This window comes from Lycium ferocissimum, chromosome 7 (assembly GCF_029784015.1).
Source record: "Lycium ferocissimum isolate CSIRO_LF1 chromosome 7, AGI_CSIRO_Lferr_CH_V1, whole genome shotgun sequence".
In the NCBI taxonomy this organism is placed as follows: domain Eukaryota; kingdom Viridiplantae; phylum Streptophyta; class Magnoliopsida; order Solanales; family Solanaceae; genus Lycium; species Lycium ferocissimum.
In genome coordinates, this window is record NC_081348.1 from 54,543,575 (window position 1) to 54,565,434 (window position 21,860).

Genomic DNA, 21,860 nt, shown 5'->3' on the forward strand with positions numbered 1-21,860 from the left:
AGTACGGGCCTTGGCGCCCTCAACCATAGAAGCATGCTCAATAATGGACTGGAAGGAAGCCCCCATAGACTCCATATAAAGACAAGGAATCTGTAGAGAGCCCACTAGTCCTCAAAGCGTGCGATCCATCGGCCTCGGTAGGGATCAATGAAGTAGAATATCGGGCCAAGTAGAGGAAATTGGTCACATAAGACTCCGAGGACATGCCCTGCTGCTCAAGCCAAGGTGTAAGCGCTCCCCTCACCGGCCTCTCTCAAGGACCGAGGCACATACTTCTCAAGGAAGGCCCAGTAGAACTAAGTCCAAGTTAAATGGGGAGAACCCTCAGGTCTGCACGCCATGAAATACCTCCATCACGTCTTCGCGTCACCGCGAAACTGGTAGGACACATAATCAATGTCGTGGGTCTCCACTATCCCCATACGGTGCAACAACTCATGCATATCAAGAATAAACTCATAGGCATCCTCAGACGAAGTACCAGAGAGCCTCAGTGGCTCAAACTTTCTAAACCTCCCTACCAGGTCCTGATCAATAGCAGTCATAATGGGGCCTTTTATGGGCCTAATATCCTCCCCAGGGACGGGTATAACATCAATGTGGGGAGCCATAGCTGCGGCGGGATATGCTACCCGTGTGAGTCCCTGCTCAAGGGTCTGCGCCCCAACCCTAGTCTGTGAACCCCCGCCGGGAGTAGTAACACCGGCAGCCGCCTGATGGGCATCAAGGTGAAGTAGGATCCTGCGGCCGTAGTGTGTACACGTCTGGTCGAAGTAACCTTGGTGTGTCTTTTGTTGGGGCCACGTCATCCTCTACGGTTTGGTCTTTGCCGACCGATACTCGGGCTCGGGAGATAGAGATACTCTCTCGTCGGCCGGCCCGCCGTCAAAGCTCTGCCTGGCCGGGGGCGACGCGCGGCCTCTCGCTGCCGCGCCTACGGTTGTCGCTCGCCCTCTGGTGCCAACCGTAGCTGCGGGCTCTGGCACCTAACCTCGGGCTATAGTAGCTCGAGTCCTCACCATCTGTGAGAGAAGAGATAAGAGTCAGATACCAATTTGAATAAAGTAGCACGATGAAAAAAAAAGAAGGTGAGACTTCCTAAATGTCCCATAGCCTCCCGCAGATAAGTACGGAGCTTATTGTACCAATCCTCGAGACTCTACTAGACACGCTCTTGTATTAAAGACCGAGTAACCTAGGGCTCTGATACCAACTTGGCACGACCCATTTTAGCCTAGGTCATGCGGGCACCTGCCTCTCCCATATCGGTAGGCAAACCCTTAACTCAGCAGTCACAATAATAGAAAATAGCGGAAGAAAGTAAAATAACGTAAGTCTCACAATATAATATAATGTTAACAAGATGCGGAAGAAAATGAAATCCAATATGCACATATAATATAATATAATATAATATAATAAGAGCATCTAATTCCGAATACTAAAGTTACGAATAATAATACATAAGTAGTCTCAAATCATGTCTACGAATGGAAAAGTAAGACATAAGTAACAAAAAGAGTCTTCGAGGTCGGCCCGACGTTATGCTCACCACAAACTCAAGTGGAAGATGAAGAGTCGATCAACCCGAGTCGAGAGAAGCGATCCGCACGACTGCTGCATTCATAAAAGAATGCGGCAAGTGCGGTGAGTACAAACAACGATCTTGGTAGGCATCATCGGCCGACCAAGCATAGATAACACAATTCAGAAAATAAGTAGATAACAAGGAATCCAACAAGTATAAGATAATAAGATCACAACCAAGTATTCGTCATTGCCTACGTAAAGCCTCTAAACCCAAGTACACCAAGTCCGAAATATGTATATATCCAATTCAATCATCAATTAATCAATCACCACAAATCGCAATCAAACCAATGCAATGCAATGCAATAATGGAATGGATGAGATGTAATGCCATGCAAATGAGGTGTACACATGTACTCCGGATGAAAATATCGACGTCTCGGTAGCACAACCCAGTGTGACTTGAGAAGTCTAAGTGCCACCCGTACTGGATCTTTGCCCAACAGACAGACGGAACCCTGACTAATTGCTCACAGGGGGAGTCTCACCGGCGTTACGGGAACCCCCGCGGGCCTACGCACTAACAACGATTTCGGAATAACATCGGAATCGGTCATGCAACAACGATCTCGGAATAGATCATCGGTCATCAGCCTTCTCACAATCACTCAAGTAAAAGAGTCACTCAATCAACGATACCGGATAATTTCTAGCTATCGTCCATGCATCATGAATATGAGGGAAAGTATACAATGCACATATCAACGATTCCGAAATTAAACCTCGGACATCAGCCTTCTCACAATCACTCAAGTAAAAGAGTTTATCATACATCAGTTTCATATAATCAATGATTTCGGAATGGATCTTCGGACATCGGCCTTTTACAATCACTCAAATAAGGAGTCTATCAAATATCAGTTTCGCTCATCAATGATACCGAATCATCACCGGGTATTGGTCATGTATCATGAATGTGTGAGAATGCGTGCAATGCATACATCAAGTATCAACAATCAAGTTTAATATCACATATACCACAAAGAGGTTTGCCAACATTGTATCATATCATAATACCAACAATGGTATGCCAACAATATATCCATATCACTAGTACCAGCGTATTTCAACAAGGTATCATATGCAAATACCAACAACGGTATACTAATCATATCACAGTCATGACTGTAACGCAGATTCTGATATCTACCACTACTCATGGCGACAAACCATCAAAATGGGACAATAAATACATATAACGGGGTGGTTAGTCCCAACACACAACAGGGCCCAACCTAAGGCAATATCCAGCCCAATTTCATACTCAAAGGTTCGCATGCTATCTCCGATATTATATTCTAAATATGTGATTCGCTATGCATAGTCTCACTAGAGGTAAGCCATAACCTACCTAGACTGTCGAACCGCAACACCAACAAGTCACTCTATCGCCTTGCCCTTCCTCTGAAGCTCAGAACCAAAGTAGTCTAAGAATAATCAAATTCTAAATTAGAAATCATGGAGAATGATACTAATATTGCTATGATATCAGTTAGGTCCATTTTAACCCTAGAAATTAGGGAAACGAACCCACAAGGGCGAAACGAGAAATTTGCGGGTAAAATACTAAATTGAATCCTAGGTAATCATAACTCAATCATTAATTGTTGATTTAACTCAAGAACTGTCCCAAATCTGATTTCAAGTAAAAACCCCCAAATTGGGTATGAACCGTAATTCTCCAAATTCGAAATGCAACGTTAAAGCGGAAGATATGGGCTTACTAAGCTTAGATTTATCACATTTTAACATTAATATCATCAATTTATCAAGTATAATCTTAGGGAAAAGTCTCCCAAAACCCTCCTTCAAATTCCATTTCTAAGGGATTAAAAAGGGTAGGAGAAAATTTAAGATGATTGTGATTAAAGAGAAGTAAAGGATTAGACAAAGTTTTACCTTCAAGAATTCCTTCAATTTGTCTCCAAGAACAGCTTTCCTAAGCTCCAATATCGAGATATGAAATAATGAGGGTCTAAGACTCATTTAATGAATTTAACTGCCCGTCGCCCGCTATAGCGGTACTGTGACCGCCGCTGCCTCAGCGGCCACCTGACCGCTTTAGTGATAAAGCCTAAATGGCTCATACCACTTCAGCGGCAGTTCCACCGCCCTAGTAGTGCCGCTGTTGTGGTCTTTGGTCTTTGCTAAAACGGGCACCAGACACCAGAAACTTCGCCCAATATGTTCCTTCGATCCGATTTTTCAACTAACGCTCGAGACCATCTGCTCTCATACTAGATACCTAGTCCCACATAAAAACGCACTACGAACGCACCTGTGGCCTCAGAATTTTCGACGGAGGTCTCGTTGACTGAGTCAACCACCGATGCCTTAGTTCCCATTTCCCATCCAACGTCCCAAAATGCATTTGAATACATTGGGAACCAAACCAAATGCACACAAAAGTTCTAAATGACTATCCAGACCTCTCGAAATTGACAAAATTAGAAAAGGTTCGTTTGACCAAAAGTCAACCTCGGGTCAACCCTTTTTAACTTTAAGTCTATATATTTCCCAAAGTTGCTCAAATCTAGTCTAGACACCTCAGGAAGCATGTCAACGGTCCCCTCGGGTCAAAATGGAGCTAATCAATGCTCGAGAGTGGGCGAAAGTGCCAAAAGAACTATAACAACCAAACGGGTCGTTACAGAACATCTCCGCGAAAACATCTATCAAAGGATTGATAATGAGAAGTATGAGAAGGTTTCTCATTATGAAACCCGAGAACGATAATGATGATGATGAGGAGGAGGAGGTTGATGATGATGATTAGGATAAATGGAGAAGACTCAAAAGACGGAGGGGTCATTGAAAATCTTCTACCTACCTGTAGATTTTAACATTTAATTATATTATTGTTTTTATTGACAAGTCCATGAATTTGTTCACAATGACCATTGATGTACTTGTTTGATTATTTCATGTCTATGAAGAAAAATAAAATAACTTGAAACATGAACCGTTGGAACAAACTTTACGTGCAAAGAATTTTCTAAAGAAAAAAGATGAAATTACTGGCTTGCATAAAATATTTTGTGAATATGAATAGAAGAAGATTAAAATAGGAATAGCTAAGCTCATCTTTTAGAAGTCAAATCGAGTTGTGGATGTCTTTAGCAAGCTATATATTAGAGATTGATGTCTTTCAAGATGTCTCATGGAGTGATATATGAATCTAGTTCATGAAGGAATGTTGAGAAAAGTAAACTTGATTCATTCCAAGTACAAGAATTTACTTAGTTCATGTAATAGAAAATTAATGCTAAGATGCTTGTATATATTATTCGTGAACTAAGGAAAAATAAAAATAAAAATTAAATTAAATTGTGATACACCTATTAGAATAGATATACATTAGAAGAATCTCTATAAATACCTAGACACTAAAAGTCATTTTATGTGAAGTTACATCTGAAGAAAGAATAATACTTTTTTCACCTGTATAAAGTAAATTTGAGTGACCGAGCCGTTTGGATTGGCTTATAAGTTGCTTATAAGGCGTTTTTCGATTTTTTTGAGTGTTTGGCTGGCCGGCTTAAACTCATTTTGTGCTTAAAATAAGCTCAAAAAATAATTGGGCCCATTTGACTTAGCTTATCTAAAGCGGCTTATAAGTTTGCGACTTATAAGCCAAAAAAAAAAATAAGTTAGACTACCCCAACTTATTTTTTTTTAGCTTATAAGCTGCAAACAGCTTATAGGCATAAGCCCATCCAAACAGGCTCTGAGACTTTCAGAGTGCCACCTTTTCACATTTTCGAACATGAAGATCAATAGGTGCTGACTGAAGAATTTCATCGGTAATTGATAAGTCGTGAATTTTAGGTCTTTTTGCATCCACTACTTATACTTTTTGAGTAGTCTTTTCAAGTGTTTATTCGTGTTTTCGTGTGTTTTCATGTGTTTTAAAATTTGTGAGTCGAGGAAAAAAGAGGGACAAAATGAAACAAAAAGAGTAAAAGAGCATAAAGTTGCGGCAAATATGCGGCACCGCAAGTTGGACTTGCGGCCGCATCTTCTGCCCAGAGAAATGATAGTAAGCCGAACAACAAAGTATCCCAACTTGCGATAAGAATGTGGCACCGCAACTTTAGAGATGCGGCCGCATTTTGGAGGCCCGAACATCCAGTAAGCCAAGCTACATACACGAATATGCGAAGCAGATGCGGCACCACAAAGTCAATTTGCGCCGCATCTTCAAAAGGACTGGGAAGGAATCTTTGAGTGACTTGCGGTCGCAAACTCATGTTGCGACTGCAAAATTAGGCCGCGAGTCATCAATTTGTCCGAGATTTGACTTTTTGTCCTCCCTCTATAAATATTTTTACCTAGTGCTCTGTGCACATTATTGAATATTCCTCACTTTTCAGTTTTAGTTGTCTTTTAGCACTAAAGAGAGCATTAAATACTATTGTTTTGTGAAGCTTTTAGAGAAGATTCTCCACTTTTTGTCATCTTCTCCTTTAACATTATTGTAAGCTTCCATGAATATTCTCTTTGCTACTACTTGGTGTTTAATGAGTATGAGTAGCTAAATCATTTAGCTAAAGTTGTGGGACCAAATGTGTTAGTTATGTGATTGGGTTTTTGTACTCAACTTCCATTTATGTGTTAAGATGTTTTTCTATTTACTCTTCGTTCTTCAATGCCATTTAATGGTGTACAACATTATTTGTGCCTATTTACTTTTCCTTTGCTTGAGAAAGAAAGGGAAATTAGGAAAAGAGTATATAGCAAGAATTTGAGGCTTCTAAACCATCTAATAACTTGAGCTAGAGAGAGGAAAGTTACTTGAAGTAAAATGGGTGTTCATTTATATTCTACATCCTAAGGCTTGAGAAAGCTTAGTGATGACATTTATCAATTTCGTTGAGAAACTAAACTTTTGTATCCCCTATTTAATTACATCTACTTATATAAAGGAGTTGGATTAATACCCATTTGCATTACTTTTCATTGGAACCACAACCTTAGTGCCTTTAGTAATTCTTAATCAAAAATCAATCATTCTCTTACCAATGATCATGAAAAACATTAAAACCAGACTTTATGTACATTCCCGTCTCTAGAAATATAGACTATTAGTCAAGTGTTACACTTAACGAGTATATGTTTTTGTTGTATTCTCTGTGGGATTTGACTCCAACCTCGTTGGGTTCTACATTTGACAATGACTGCTGACTCCTACTTTAAAGGTGTAATTTGAGCGTATCAAATTTTAGCGTCGTTGCCAGGGTATACGGTTTCGAAATTACTTACTAGTGTAAAACTTAACTTCTAGTCTTTATTTCTCTCCTTATTTTTTCTTTGTTGTTGTGTGTTGTGCAGGCTATTAGGATGGTAATCTTCCTCCATATCCACCTCCGGTAGCGGCTGTCGAAGAGGCGGCTGGGGCAGACTATGTATCCGCAATTCAACCCCCGTCTCTACTTGAAAATTTGAGTTTTCATGTGACCAACACCTTGCTACACTTTGTCAACACTAAGGGCCTATTCGCCGGTCTACCCAATGATGACCCAAATAGGCACCTTAAGAACTTTCTTGGGGTATGCACTACCAATCTGCATCCGGGCGTCTTAATTGAAGCGGTCAAGCTACGGCTCTTCCCGTACTCCCTTACAGGGGAAGCCATGGCTTGATTAGATGATCTTCCATCCAGGTCCATCACTACTTGGGAAGAATTGATCGAAGTATTCCTCAAGAAGTTCTTCCCTCCATCCCGGATATTGCAACTTCGTGATGAAATCAACAACTTTCGTCAACTTCCTAATGAGGCTCTCCATGAAGCTTGGGTTTGTTTTAAAAAGAAAGTCAAAAGTTCTCCCAAGCATGGGTTGCTTGATAGTGTGCTTCTTTAAATATTTTATAGGTCTTTGGATTCGGTCATCAAATCTGGTGGCAAATAACATTGCGGAAGGGTCTATTAAGTATAATTCTTATGCTACGGTTTGTGAATTGTTGGATAAATTAATCGGGACTAATGAAGCGTGGCATACTAGGGAGTAGGAAGTAGGTGGAGGAAGTTCCTACAAAAAATTTCTCATTCATGAGATGATTAAGAAGGAGGAAGAGAGAGATGAATCCATGGCAAAACTTGTCACCCAAATGGACCTTCTTACAAAACATATCATGGGCGGTAGAAGCAAAAAGGTGAATGCGGTAGGATCTTGTGATGGGGGTTCTCCGAATGAGCAATGCTTCCAAATGTATGATGAGGAGGCAAGTTATATTAATGATCAAAGGGAGGGTTCCTGGCCAAACTACCAAGGTCCTAATCAAGGATCTTGGCGGCAAGGTCAAGGGAATCAAGGTTGGAACAAGAATCAAGGTAACTCAAGTTGGAGAGATAATCATGATAACAACCAAGGGGGTTACAACAACAACTACAACAATCATCGGAGTTCAAATCCGTATGTCCCTCCAAAGGAGAATCAACAAAACTCTAGTCAACCACCTACTAGCGATCCCGCTAGTTCAAAAATTGAAGAAATGTTGTCAAGAGTACTGAAAAAAATGGAATCCACCGATACCTTTTGCAAGGAAACAAGAGATGAAGTGAAATCCATGGGGCAAGTGGTAAGTTCTCACTCCACCTCCATCAAACAATTGGAGTCTCAACTCGGCCAAAGCTCGGCTATCCTCAATTAAAGGCAAAAAGGTACACTTCCAAGTGATACGATAGCGAACCCGGCAAATGAAGAAAATAAGTTGCATGCTATCACAACAAGGAGTCGCAAGAAAATAGGGAGGAGACCGTATTGAAAAAAGTATGTAGTGGTTAATGATGATCGGGTTTTTGATGAACCAAGGGTTGTTGAAAAAGAAGTTGAGCCAACAAAGAAGAGGGTTACTTTTGAAAAGCACATTGTGGTAGAAGTGAGTCCCGAAAGTGATAAAACAAGAAAGGGGATGATGAGGCACCTCAAGCAACGAAAACTATTCCTAAGCCTCCACTACCATTCCCTCAAAGATTAAAGAAAAAGGCCGATGATGGGAAGTTTCTCAAGTTCATTAAACATTAAAAGGGACTCTTAATCAATATTCCATTGGTCGAGGCACTTGAGCAAATGCCCGGTTATGCAAAGTTCATGAAGGATCTAGTGATCAAAAGAAGGAGTTCTCGCCTTGAAACAATGGGAGGCACTCATCATTGTAGTGCAATTGTTACCAAAGCGTCGGTACAAAAGAAGGAAGACACTGGAGTCTTCACAATTCCATGCACAATCGATAAATACAAGTTTGCAAAAACTTTATGTGATCTTGGAGCAAGCATCAATTTAATGCCGCTTGCTATACTCAATAATTTGGGTTTGGGCACTCCCTTGTCCCCCCCCCGTGAGATTACTTATGGTAGATAGAGCAGTAGAGGGCTCGTTGGCATTCTTTATGATGTACTTATGAGAGTGGACCAATTTATTTTTGCCGATTTTGTGATCTTGGATTGCAAAGTTGATTTTGAGGTGCCTATAATCTTGGGTAGACCTTTCTTGTCTACGGGGTGAGCTAAAGTTTTGTATGAATGATGAATAAGTCACCTTCCATATTTGTAAATCAATGAAGCAACCGGCGAACATGAGTGTGGTGTCGGTTATTGATGCTATTGATGAGGCTATCGAATCAGCTGTGGAGCATGAACATGTGGATGAGATGTTGGCGGTGACACTCATTAATTTTGATGGGAGTAATGATGAAGAATTCGAGGAGACGGTGAATGCATTGATTGGGTTTTGTTATTATCGTCATAATCCGAAAAAAAACTTGATCTTGATTTAGAAAATCGAGCATCTCGCATCATGAAACCTTCCATCATTGAGCCTCCTATTTTGGAACTCAAACCTCTTCCTTCACACTTGAGGTATGAATTCCTTAGCCCTAACAATACATTACCCGTGATTATTTCTGCCCGGTTGATAGATGAGCAAAGAGAAAGGTTGATGGTGATTTTCCAGAAAATATAAGAAAGCAATTGGATGGTGTATTACAGATATCCAAGGTATTCTGCCCGGTATTTGTACTCACAAAATTCAACTTGATGAAGAGTGTGAACCAAGCATTGAACATCAAAGGAGGTTGAATCCTCCCATGCAAGAGGTGGTAAAGACCGAAATCATCAAGTGGTTAGATGCCGGGGTTGTGTATCCGATAGAGGACAACTCATGGGTGAGTCCGGTCCAATGCGTTCCCAAAAAGGGTGGAATACATGTGGTGCTAAATGCAAAAAATGAATTGAACCCAACGCGCACGGTTACCGGATGGCGGGTTTGCATGGATTATAGAAAGTTGAACAGGTTGACATAGAGGGATCACTTCCCAATGCCTTTCATGGATCAAATGCTTGATAACCTTGCCGGAAGAGATTATTATTTGCTTCCTTGATGGCTATTTCGGGTACAATCAAATCACCACTCCTACTGAGGACTAAGAGAAAACCATTTTCACTTGTCTTTATGGGACATTTGCTTTTAAAAGGATGCCGTTTGGGCTTTGTAATGCACCCGCAACCTTTTAACGTTGCATGATGTCTATTTTCTCTGACATAGTTGAGGAGTCCATAGAAATCTTTATGGATGACTTTTTCGTGGTGGGGGATTCCTTTGATGAGTGCTTAGAAAATCTTGCCCAAGTGTTGAAAAGGTGCGAAGAGATGAACTTGATTCTAAATTGGCAGAAATGTCACTTCATGGTGAGAGAAAAAATTGTCTTGGGTCACAAGATTTCGGAAAGGGGGCTTGAGGTTGATCAAGGTAAAATTGAAATTATTTTCAAACTCCCGCCTCTATATCCATTAAGGGAGTTCGTAGTTTCCTTAGGTATGCCGGATTTTATAGAAGGTTCATCAAGAATTTCTCAAAAATAGCCAACCCTCTTTGCAAGTTGTTGGAAAAGGAGTTGAAATTTGTATTGATGGTGCTTGCTTTAAGGCATTTGAGTGCTTGAAAGAGCGACTCACATCGGCTCCTATCACCATTGACCCGGATTGTTCTAAGCCATTTGAACTGATGTGTGATGCAAATGGGGTTGCTATAGGTGCCGTACTTGGCCAAAAGAGTGAGAAGATCTTCCATCTATCTACTATGCAAGCAAAACTCAAAATGGTGCCCAAATGAACTACACGGTCACCGAGCAAGGTTGCTTGCTATAGTTTTTGCCTTTGAAAAATTTTAGGCCTACTTGTTGGGAACTCATGTGGTGGTTCACACTGATCATGCGGCACTTCGTTACCTCATGACCAAGAAAGATGCTAAGCCAAGGTTGATAAGATGGGTGCTCTTATTGCAAGAATTTGACTTTGAGGTCAAAGATAGAAAAGGGTGTGAAAACCAAGTTGCGGATAACTTGTCACGACTTGAAGAAGGTGGTCATCCGTTGGATGGTATGGAAATTGATGATTCCTTTCCGGATGAGCAAGTAATGGCGGGGTCACACGATATGATCCCATGGTATGCTAATTTTGCTAACTATCATGCTAGTGACATCATGCCGAATGATCTAAACTTCCACCAAAAGAAAAAGTTCTTGAGCGATGTTCGAAAATATTATTGGGATGAGCCTTACCTATTTCGTGTTTGCGCCGACAACATCATAAGGCGGTGCATTCTCGAAGTAGAGATGATGCCTATCATTGAGGCTTGCCATTCATCACCCGTGGGAGCGCATCATAGTAGCTCAAGAATGGTGGCAAAATTGCTTCAAAGTGGTTTTTATTGGCCTATCATCCACCAAGATGCTCATGACTTTGTGCTAGCTTGTGACCAATGTCAACGTCATGGTAGCATCTCAAGAAGGCATAAACTCCCAATGACACCGATTCTTGAAGTGGAGTTGTTTGATGTTTGGGGATCGATTTCATGGGTCCATTTTTGAGTTCCTACAATAACAAGTATATCCTTGTAGCGGTATACTATGTGTCTAAATGGGTGGAGGCTGTAGCGCTTCCTAACAATGAAGGAAAGAGTGTCACTGCGTTCTTGAAGAAGCACATCTTCACAAGGTTTGGGACTCCAAGGGCCATCATTAGTGATGGGGGTAGTCATTTTTGCAACCGTTTGTTCAAGGCACTTTTTGAGAAGTATGGAGTCAAGCATAGAGTTGCTACCCCCTATCATCCCCAAACGAGTGGTCAAGTGGAAGTGTCGAATCATGAAATTAAGAGAATCCTTTCCAAAACCGTTAATTCCAATAGGACCGATTGGTTAAGAAAGTTGGATGATGCTCTATGGGCTTACCGCACGGCATACTGAAGACACCAATTGGCATGTCTCCTTATCAATTGGTATTTGGCAAAGTTTTGTCACCTTCCGTGGAACTTGAACATAAAGTGTTGTGCGCTTTGAAAAAGTTAAATTTTGAATGGGGCGAAGCTTCGCAATTAAGGATGGATCACATAAGGATGGATCAAATCAATGAACTGGATGAATTTCGATTTTGAGCCTATGTGAGCTTTTCCATCTACAAAGCCCGCATGAAGCACTTCCATGACAAAAAGATCTTGCAAAGAGATTTTAGCCTCGAAGATCAGGTGTTGTTGTTCAATTCAAGGCTTCGATTGTTTCCGGGTAAATTAAAGTCTAAATGGTCCGGTCCCTTTGAAGTAACACAAGTGTTCCTCCATGGAGCAATTGAACTTATTGGTCCGGATGGAGAGCACTTCAAGGTGAACGGGCAAAGGGTTAAGCATTACTTTGGCTTACCCAATGAAGCAAAGACAATTGAGTTCACCTACCTTAACGAACCATGAAAAAGGTAAAATCGTCGTGTCGCGACGTTAACTCAGGAGCTTCTTGGGAGGAAACCCAAGTCTTTTATTTAACGTTTGTTTATATGTGTAGGATGAAAAGGAATGAAAGGGAAAATAAATGCAAAAATGGACTCTTATAAAAATTGGGAAAGGAAGCAAGAAATCAAGGCAGGGGTGAATTTGCGGCCTTGATGCGGTACCGCATCTCTAGATGCGGTGAAAATTTGCAGCCGCATATTCACCCCACAAAATGGCAGTGTCCAAAGATAAAAAATGAAGTTTGCGAGCAAGTTTTGCGGTACTACAAATTGAGTTTGCGGCTGCAACTTTGCTCAACCCTATCAGCCAGTACCACGTCAGCTAAGTAGAGTTTGCGGAGGGAATGTGAGGTCGCAAAATTGATATGCGATCACATTCCCTATGCAAAATCCGAAAGTATAAAAGGTTATTTTGAAACTTCTTCCCCATTCTTTTCCCTCTTAAGTCTCAAACGTGATTCCTTTTCCCATTTTTACCCCTAATCAAAATTTCAAGCATACATCCCTCAAATCCGACCCAATCCTATCCCCATATTCATGTTTGGTGCTTCAATTGACTTGTAATCAATAATTTCACACATGCCACTCTCTGCTTTTGATCTATAAGGTATGTTATATGGCTTGACATTAACTCTTTCAAATCTTGCAAGCTAAGCATGGTATTAGCCTATAACATTACCTTGTAGCATTAGTGTGATGCGCGAACCATTATCCCCATTTGTTTAACTTGATTTATAATGGTTTTGTGGGATTTGAATGTTCATGTGTGGAATTTATTAAATTAGGGGTAGGGATTACTTGGTTGGTAGCTTAATAGTGTTGGTAATGCTTATTGTGATTGGGGGGATGGGGGATAACGGCTTAAAAATGCTTAGAAGTTGCAAAAGTGGCTTGGGCCTTAACTTTAGGAATGACGATGGATTTACGACCTCGGCGAAGTTTGCGGTCGCAAACTTAGTTTGTGAAGTCGTATCTCCATTGCATCTTATGCTGATTTGGCAGTGGCCTCACTAAAATTCATGAGTTTGCGAGCAAGCTGCGGCTTCGCATCTTGAGTTTGCAGCGGCAACTTTGTAGTTGCGGCGCCGCAAACTGATTTTTTCGGGGGCATCTTGCCTATCTTCCCTTGATTTTTTCTCTATTTCCTTTGCATCATTATTAGTTTATTGATTTCTTAATACTATAAAAAAGTCAAAAAGATTTTTCTTTTTGTTTTTCTTAGGACCTAATGTTTATTGACTGTACAGGATGACTTGACGAAAGAATTTGGCACAAAGAAACCCAGCAAGCCTGACTGGGAAGAAAAAAAAAAGCGGCATGCTTTGGGTGAGGGGCCATCACCACCCCACACCCTCGCCCGACCTCGCCCGGGGGAACCCCGGTCAACTACTAATGACGTGATCGCCAAGGTTTGAGGCCCGAGTTAAAAAGAGAAGAGGGCCTCGGATAGGCAATTAAAGGGTGAAGTATGACAATAAATGCCCCTTCAACATTGACAAAAAAATCAGTCTCACTGGGCTCGATGAGTCATTTCCCAGGATCATGGAGCAACTGCACCAACCAAAATGGATAGTGTTCACTAAAGAGCCCGGGAAGTTTTTCCCCCAAATCGTCAAAGAGTTCTATGCTAGTCTGGGTGTACAAATGGGCAAGAAGAAGAAAGCTGTGGTGGATTGTACAGTTAGAGGAGAGTCTGTGCCCGTGTTCCATGAGGAAATCAACATCGAATATTTTGGGATCAAGGGCACACCTTACAGTGAATATGAGGATATAATTCAGCCAAATGTGGCTGAAACCAAACGAGCTTGGTTAGCAGAGGTCATAGCGGATCCGGGCACTACTCCTCCGTAGATAAACCCCAAGAATTATATTGTGAAGGTGACTCTGAACATTGAAGCTAAATTTTGGCTATCCTTCATGACTCCCGTTCTGGCCATCACATAATGAGACACTAGTGGGGATTCGCAAAGACATTCTCATTGCGTGCATTATGACTGGGTTACGCATTAATGTGGGTCATATTATGTCCCCCTACATTATTGATAGAGCATGGAAGACGTCTCGGTCTATAATTTTCATGTGCATGATTACTGCTTTATGCAAGAGGCATAATGTGCCTGTGTTTAAGAGGGTCGATCGAGAATGTGCTACAGTTGGGGTCATGGATATTTTTTGGACTAAAGATGATGATAACCCTGAGAGGAAGAAAAAGAAAGCCCAGGCTTAGATCATTGACCTCACAGCTGGCTTGGAGGACCTTGCTAGGCCAGCTACTTCCACCATCCCGACACTTTGGGTACTACTCGGCTGGTGCCTCCACTAGCACAGCTGCGGTGTCCACTACTAGTGGAACCCCACCACCTGCTACAGGGGTTCCACCTCAGAGCACGCGTCCTCCCTCTATTGATGATTTCTGGAACATGGCTCGGACCGTAGTGGCTATGGATTCCAAGGTGACTTGCTTCATACACACCTTTCCTAACATGATTAAAAAGGTGGTGGAGGACTCCAACAAACAGTGGGAGGAGTGTGTGGTTAATTTAGAGAAAAGGGTGGAAAGGATAGAGGCTAGTGAGACAGAGAGTTTGAAGGCGGTGAAGACCGACCTTGCTCAGTTGCGCTCCGATTTCACAGCTTCTCGGACCCCACTATTCGAGGCTATGGGCACAGGGGTTGCTATGGATACTGAGGAGGTTGACAGGTCCCAGCATGAGGCAGAGGCAGCAGAGAGTTCCTCGCATCACACTACTCCCAGAGATGATCCATTAGATTTGGGTGATGATGAGTACGAGGAGCTGGATTAGTTTGAGACACTGCCGGATGCATCAGAGGAGCAGATTCAGGCTGCATTTGCAGCCTCCGCCCAACATGGTCACCACGTCGCTCATACAGACGAGGAGCTTAAGCAAGACATACAGAAAGCGAGAGAGCACTCACTTATGGACCTGATGTCCCCTTCGGGGAAGAGTATTAGTGCTACACCCAGACCTCCACCTGCTGGCAGCACTTTAGCACCGTCTGAGCCCACATTATCCACTGTTGTTGCTACTGAGCCTACCTCCGAGCACAACACTGAGGCAATTCGAGATGACGCTTGAGGCATCACAGGGAGTGATTACTTCCTTTTGAGTGCTAATTGTTTATTACATTAGGGACAATGCAATGTTTTTAGTGGGGGTGGTACTCCAAATTTTTAGTGGGGGTGGTACTCCTACTTTTGTTTGGCTGAGTTTTTGAGTCTTTTTTATATGATGTACCAAGGATATTGTATGTATTACCTGCATTTTGACGGATAGTACTTATGTGTGTTGTTTTAAACATTGTTGTATTTTCATTATTGCATGTGTGTTGTTGTTGTTATTTTGTGGTATTAGCTATATCCTTGGCTTTTCTTAGCCGTGGTTCTTTTCCTAAGGATGCTAATGGTTTTTTGAACCCAGTATTTTTAGAAAGTTTTGAATCGGCTTGTCCAATGATAGATATTTAAGCGCTTTCTTAAGGGAACTAAGCCTTGTAGGGTCAGGATGTGAGCATGACTTGTTTGGTATCAATACAGTTAGAATGTTACATGATATTGCATACCCCTTCAAAAAATTTGAGCTTTAATGAGAATTGATGATCATGACAAACTTAGGCTTAACCTTGTTACTCTTGACTATTCAATTGGGTATAACATGAATTGATCTTGTCTTAAAAGCTATTGGCTCATTTTGAATAATGCATGTGCCATGAGTGGTGATGTCTTGTACTGACTTGTGTGATTGCTTGTGTCAACTAGAACTTGCCCGGTTTATCTTTCTACGCTAATCTTGAATAATCGGTTGAAGAAAGGATCTTAGGTAATCTTTGAATTTTCATGTGAAACACCTTGTTCGTATATGTATCACTAGTCATCCCGTTTAAGCCTTTAGCCTTTTTCTTTTTGCCTTATTACAAGCCGTACCACTTTGTGTATCTCTTTTGAACCCATCCTTCCTTGAACTCTAAAATCTCAACATAGGTACGTTAGCCTAAGTTGGGGGTGAGAGGTCATGTTAGTAAGGTTGACGAAAATGGAAAGCGGAATGGCGGTTGTTAGAAATGAAGACGTTGCCCTTGCACGAAAGAAAATGAAAAAAAAAAAGAAGTTTTTTTTTGTGTGTTTTTGCTAGAAAGGATTCTAATAAGTGCAAAAGGGGCGGTTAATAAAAAGGCAATAGAAAGATGTGAGTAAGGAGAGAAAAGGTGGAAAGAAAATGAAATCGTGGTGAATCAAAGAAAAGGCCTCAACCAAGTCAAATGTAGTGCTCAAGGAAGGGATATTCACTTTTGCATCCAAATTTGTATTCTACCCAACCCAAAGCCGTCATTACAACCCAGAAAGACCTTTGTGGTCTACAATCGATTTTTTTTTTAAACTAGTATGGAAAGAAAGTAAGGGCAAGCATATGGTTTGATACTTGTGACACGTAAGATTCTTTTTTAGTGTGAGTGTTCTCCTTTTGTCCCTCTATATTGATTGATAGTTGTGTGAAAGGGACTTTCTTTCTCGTGAGGGCGCATGTATTGTAATAATAGATGAACAATGAGATCATGCAAGCGATTCAATAGAATGTGAATGCGAATTAAGTAATCTCTAGAAACTATGTGAAGCTTTGGAGTGTCATAAGGTCATTGTTAGTGCATTTTTGAAATAACAAGAAGGGGCGGATATAGTAGAATGATTATGTGTGTTTTCTAATTATTGATACCAACCGATAGTTATGTGCATCTCATGTAGGCCAGTTGGCAAGTCGTGAGTATTGAGTCGTTTCCTTGAGGACAAGCAAAAGGTTAAGTTGGGGGTGTTGATAAGTCGTGAATTTTAGGGCTTTTTGCGTCCACTACTTATACTTTTTGAGTAGTCTTTTCAAGTGTTTGTTCATGTTTTCGTGTGTTTTCAGATTTTGTGAGTCGAGGACAAAAGAGGGACAAAATGGAACAAAAAGAGAAAAAAAGGATAAAGTTGCAGCAAATATGCAGCACCGCAAGTTGGACTTGCGGCCGCATCTTCTACCCAGAGAAATGACAGTAAGCTGAACAAAGTATACCAACTTGTGATGAGAATGCGGCACTACAACTTTGGAGATGCGGCCGCATTTTGGAGGCCCGAACATCCAGTGAGCTAAGCTACATACACGAATATGCGAAGCAGATGCGGCACTGCAAGCTCAGTTTGCGGCCGCATCTTCAGAAGGACTGGGAAGGAATGTTGAGTGACTTGCGATCGCAAACTCATGTTGCGACTGCAAAATTAGGCTGCAAGTCGTCAATTTGTCCGAGATTTGACTTTTTTTCCTCCCTCTATAAATACTTTTACCTAGTGCTTTGTGCACATTATTGAATATTCCTCACTTTTCAGTTTTAGTTGTCTTTTAGCACTAAAGAGAGCATTAAATACTATTGTTTTATGAAGCTTTTAGAGAAGATTCTCCACTTTTTGTCATCTTCTCCTTTAACATTATAGTAAGCTTCCATGAATATTCTCTTTGCTACTACTTGGTGTTTAATGAGTATGAGTAGCTAAATCATTTAGCTAAGGTTGTGGGACCAAATGTGTTAATTATGTGATTGGGTTTTTGTATTCAACTTCCATTTATGTGTTAAGATATTTTTCCATTTACTCTTCGTTCTTCAATGCCATTTAATGGTGTACAACATTAATTATTTGTGCCTATTACTTTTCTTTTTCTTGAGAAAGAAAGGGGAAGTTACGAAGAGAGTAAATAGCAAGAATTTGAGGCTTCTAAACCTCATCTAATTACTTGAGCTAAAGATAGGAAAGTTACTTGAAGTAAAATGGGTGTTCATTTATATTCTACATCCTAAGGCTTGAGAAAGCTTATTGATGACATTTATCAATTTGGTTGAGAAACTTTTGATAAACTTTTGTATCCCATAGTTAATTGCATCTATATATATAAATGAGTTGGATTAATACCCATTTGCATTACTTTATTGGAACCACAACCTTAGTGTCTTTAGTAATTGTTAATCAAAAATCAATCATTCTCTTACCAATAATCATGAAAAACATTAAAACCAAACTTTATGTAGATTCCCGTCTCTAGAAATATAGACTATTAGTCAAGCGTTTGATGTTCGGCCTAAAAATGCATATATTTAGCCATTGTTGCCTCACATTTTAATACTTTTAATTGTCTTTTGAGTATAAATTATAATGAGTTGTGCTTAATATTATATTTTACTATGTAGGAATAAAGCGGTGCAAAGATGAAGAAATTTGGAGCAAAATTGAATAAAAAGCGAGAAAAAAAAAAGAAACGAGAAAAAAAAAGAAGAAGGGGAGACAAAGTGGGAGACACTCCCTAAACTTTGTCTCCCAAGTTGAAGACGAAAGAAAAGAAGCAAAAGAGAGAGTGATATACCTGGAAGCAAATTGACGAAAGTTGAAGCTCTCGCATCGCACGCCTGACGCGAATAAAAGTGTCTCTGAATCTTGGTTTGTCTGATCAGTCCGCGTTTCACCCGCGATGTGGGAGTGAAGCGAGCCCGCAATTTTTTCTGGCCCGAGTTGGATTTGGTTTTTAAAAGCTCAGGCCTTTTGGTACCCTATAAATACATATTCTACAGGGTTTAACTTGAAACCCTTAGTTCAGAACTTTTGACATAGAGAGAGTTTAGAGCCGCCGTGGAGGCCGGAGTTACAGAATTTTACCTTCTCTTCTTTGTAATACTTATTTTGACATTTTTATTCGGATGATTTGTTGTTTTTCTTCCGTGTCTATGTGGAGCTAAAATCTTTAGTTCTAGGGCTTTGACACAAACATGAAGGTTGACGTTTGATTATCGTTTCTATCTATTGATTTTCCATCTTTGGGTTATTTATTTATTTTTGGTCTTAATTGTTTAATTACTTGATCACTAATTAGACACTATCTGTAGCGTGTGAATTGAACTAGGGATAGGGAATTTGCATGCGTAATAAGAATAAATAGAGCTCGTTCGATTAATCGTTTTGCTAATGAGGATAGGAATATACCCTTTAGCCTTGCTTAGTTGAATATGGAGAAGTAAATGCGTTCTTGTTACCTCTGGCAACCATAGGAATATAGGCGTTATAGTAGCATCTACGATGCTTGTGAGCAACTCGGAAGATACTCTTAAAGTTATAATTAACCCGTCAACTAGTAACCGTTGGTAGAACGATTTGCAAAAGTTCAATTGGATTGTTAGTGGTCATAGCGCTCTAGATCTATCTCTTCTCCGATAAAAATCCGCTATTTCTTGGTTAAAGTTCATCATTTGTTTTATTTTATTTTTAGTTAGTTTATAAATATAACTTTGGATTTTACTTCTAGCAATAGTTTAATTTAGTAAACAGTTAATCATAAGTTTCTGTGTGATCGATATCTGGACTTAAAAATCCTATATTACTTGTACGACCGCGTATACTTGCGTGTGCGTTTGGGAGCAACAGCGTTACATAGCTTAACAAGTATATTTTTTTTGTTGTATTCTTTATGGGATTTGATCCCAGCCTCGTTGGGTTCTATATTTGACAACGACCGCTTACTCCTACTTTAAAGGTGTAATTTGAGCGTATCAGTAATCATGGTATTAAATATTATCTGATTTGTTAATCTAATTGAAAGAAATAGACATCACATCAATCTAATTAGCCCATTAGTTATTGGGGTTAGTTCGTCGACATTTACAAAAATTTTAGTCAATCGTATTTATCTATCTTTCACAGGATAAAATAAGATTCGCCATTTGTATTTGAGTTAGAACAACATAAAAAGGAAGAGAAGTGTGGGAACACTATAAATCCTCCAAAAAGAACAAAAAAGAACAATATTAAAAAAAAAATCGTACTGCTTTTTTTTTTTTTTCTTCAAAATTTAAATTTCAGCGTACAAATGTGCAGGAGAATATTGTGTTTTAAATTTGCGTGTTGAAATTTGACTACATATAATAACTAACCATTTACGTCCTGTCGGGTTGTATTGGTCAAATGAAGTATCAACAAAGTTGATTGGACCAAATGAAGAAGACTCAAAATTAGGAAGCTTAATTTTTTGGTGACTCTTGTGCTAGAAGCCTAATAAACTAACTGCATTAGGCTGTTAATATAACATGTGTATCGTAGGTTGTACTTTTGTTATGTCGTTGTGAAGGTGGAGGCATGGATGTTATTCCACCTCTATGTAAAGCACTGGTTTTTTGGTGATAATAAAACGTAACTAGTGAATTTATCCGCGCTACGCGAGGTCTTGAAAGACCTCATTTTATATACAATTTTTTTAAATATATATTAAAAGTATTTAAAATTTATTGTTCTTATACAAATACATATAGAATATAGTTCAAATTTTAATGTGTTTTATTATTAACACTTCATTTTATAAGAGTCTTTATTTTTAAAAACACTTGAGTTTTGAGTCGGGGTTTTTTTGAAAACAGTATCTCTGACCCAAAAAGACAGGGGGAAGATCTATTTACATCCTACCCATCCCAAACTGTACTTGTGAAATTACATTGAGTATGTTGTTGTTGTTGTTGAGTAGTTTTGTATAAGCCATAGGTATAACTATATCTTCTTCTTTTTTAATGTGTAAAGAAAGAAAATAATTCTAAAAAATTGGTCTCTTTATGTGCATATGTATAATAAATTAAACATAATTTCCTTGTACATCTAATTTATGTAAATAAATATACAACTTTTTGAATAGGGAGTTCAATAATGTCATATTTTTATATAAATGATTGATATCTCTTAAACAATTGAGCGTGCTAACATATGAGGTATGAATAAGAGAAAGAATTGCAAAAAGGAATTACACTGGATTTGGAAGGTTAAAATGAAATTGAGAAAGAAAGGCAACAAAAAGAAATTAAGGGGATCTTTAATGAATGTGAAAAAATATTGAGAGTATGATTTAAAAATTTGAATGTAGAATTAGTTACTTGCGGAGGTTGAAAATTGCAATTCGCCGCCTCCTCAAGCAATTAGTGGAGGCTAAAACCCCCACAAATTGCAACTTTCAACCTCCGCAAATTACTCTTCTTTTATTTTTTATTTTTTTTGTAGTGCTTACGCAATACTATCATTAGAAGTTAAAGATGAATTAAGCAATTAAATTTGATCAAAGAAAAAAAGATAAGCCCATGAATACATTTCAAGAGCTTAATGCACCGGTTTTTTTATTTATTTATTTTTATTAACCATTGATCTTGTCATCCCTTTCTGATATTAAGCATGGCCTTGCGATCATTTATCAATTCCTACAAATTAAAATTACATTCCTTGTATTATACCCTGTAAATAGCAGTCACGTCTTCACCAGCAACACTATCTATTATCCTGCAAATTTTGGAGTGATGTTCTCATGAAAAAGTTTTCAGACAGATGATAATTTGTGACATCAAAGGAAACTTAAACTTCAAATTAAAAGGTCATGAAAACACATACCCTGCAACCTCATGATCAAGAATTCATGAAAAAATGA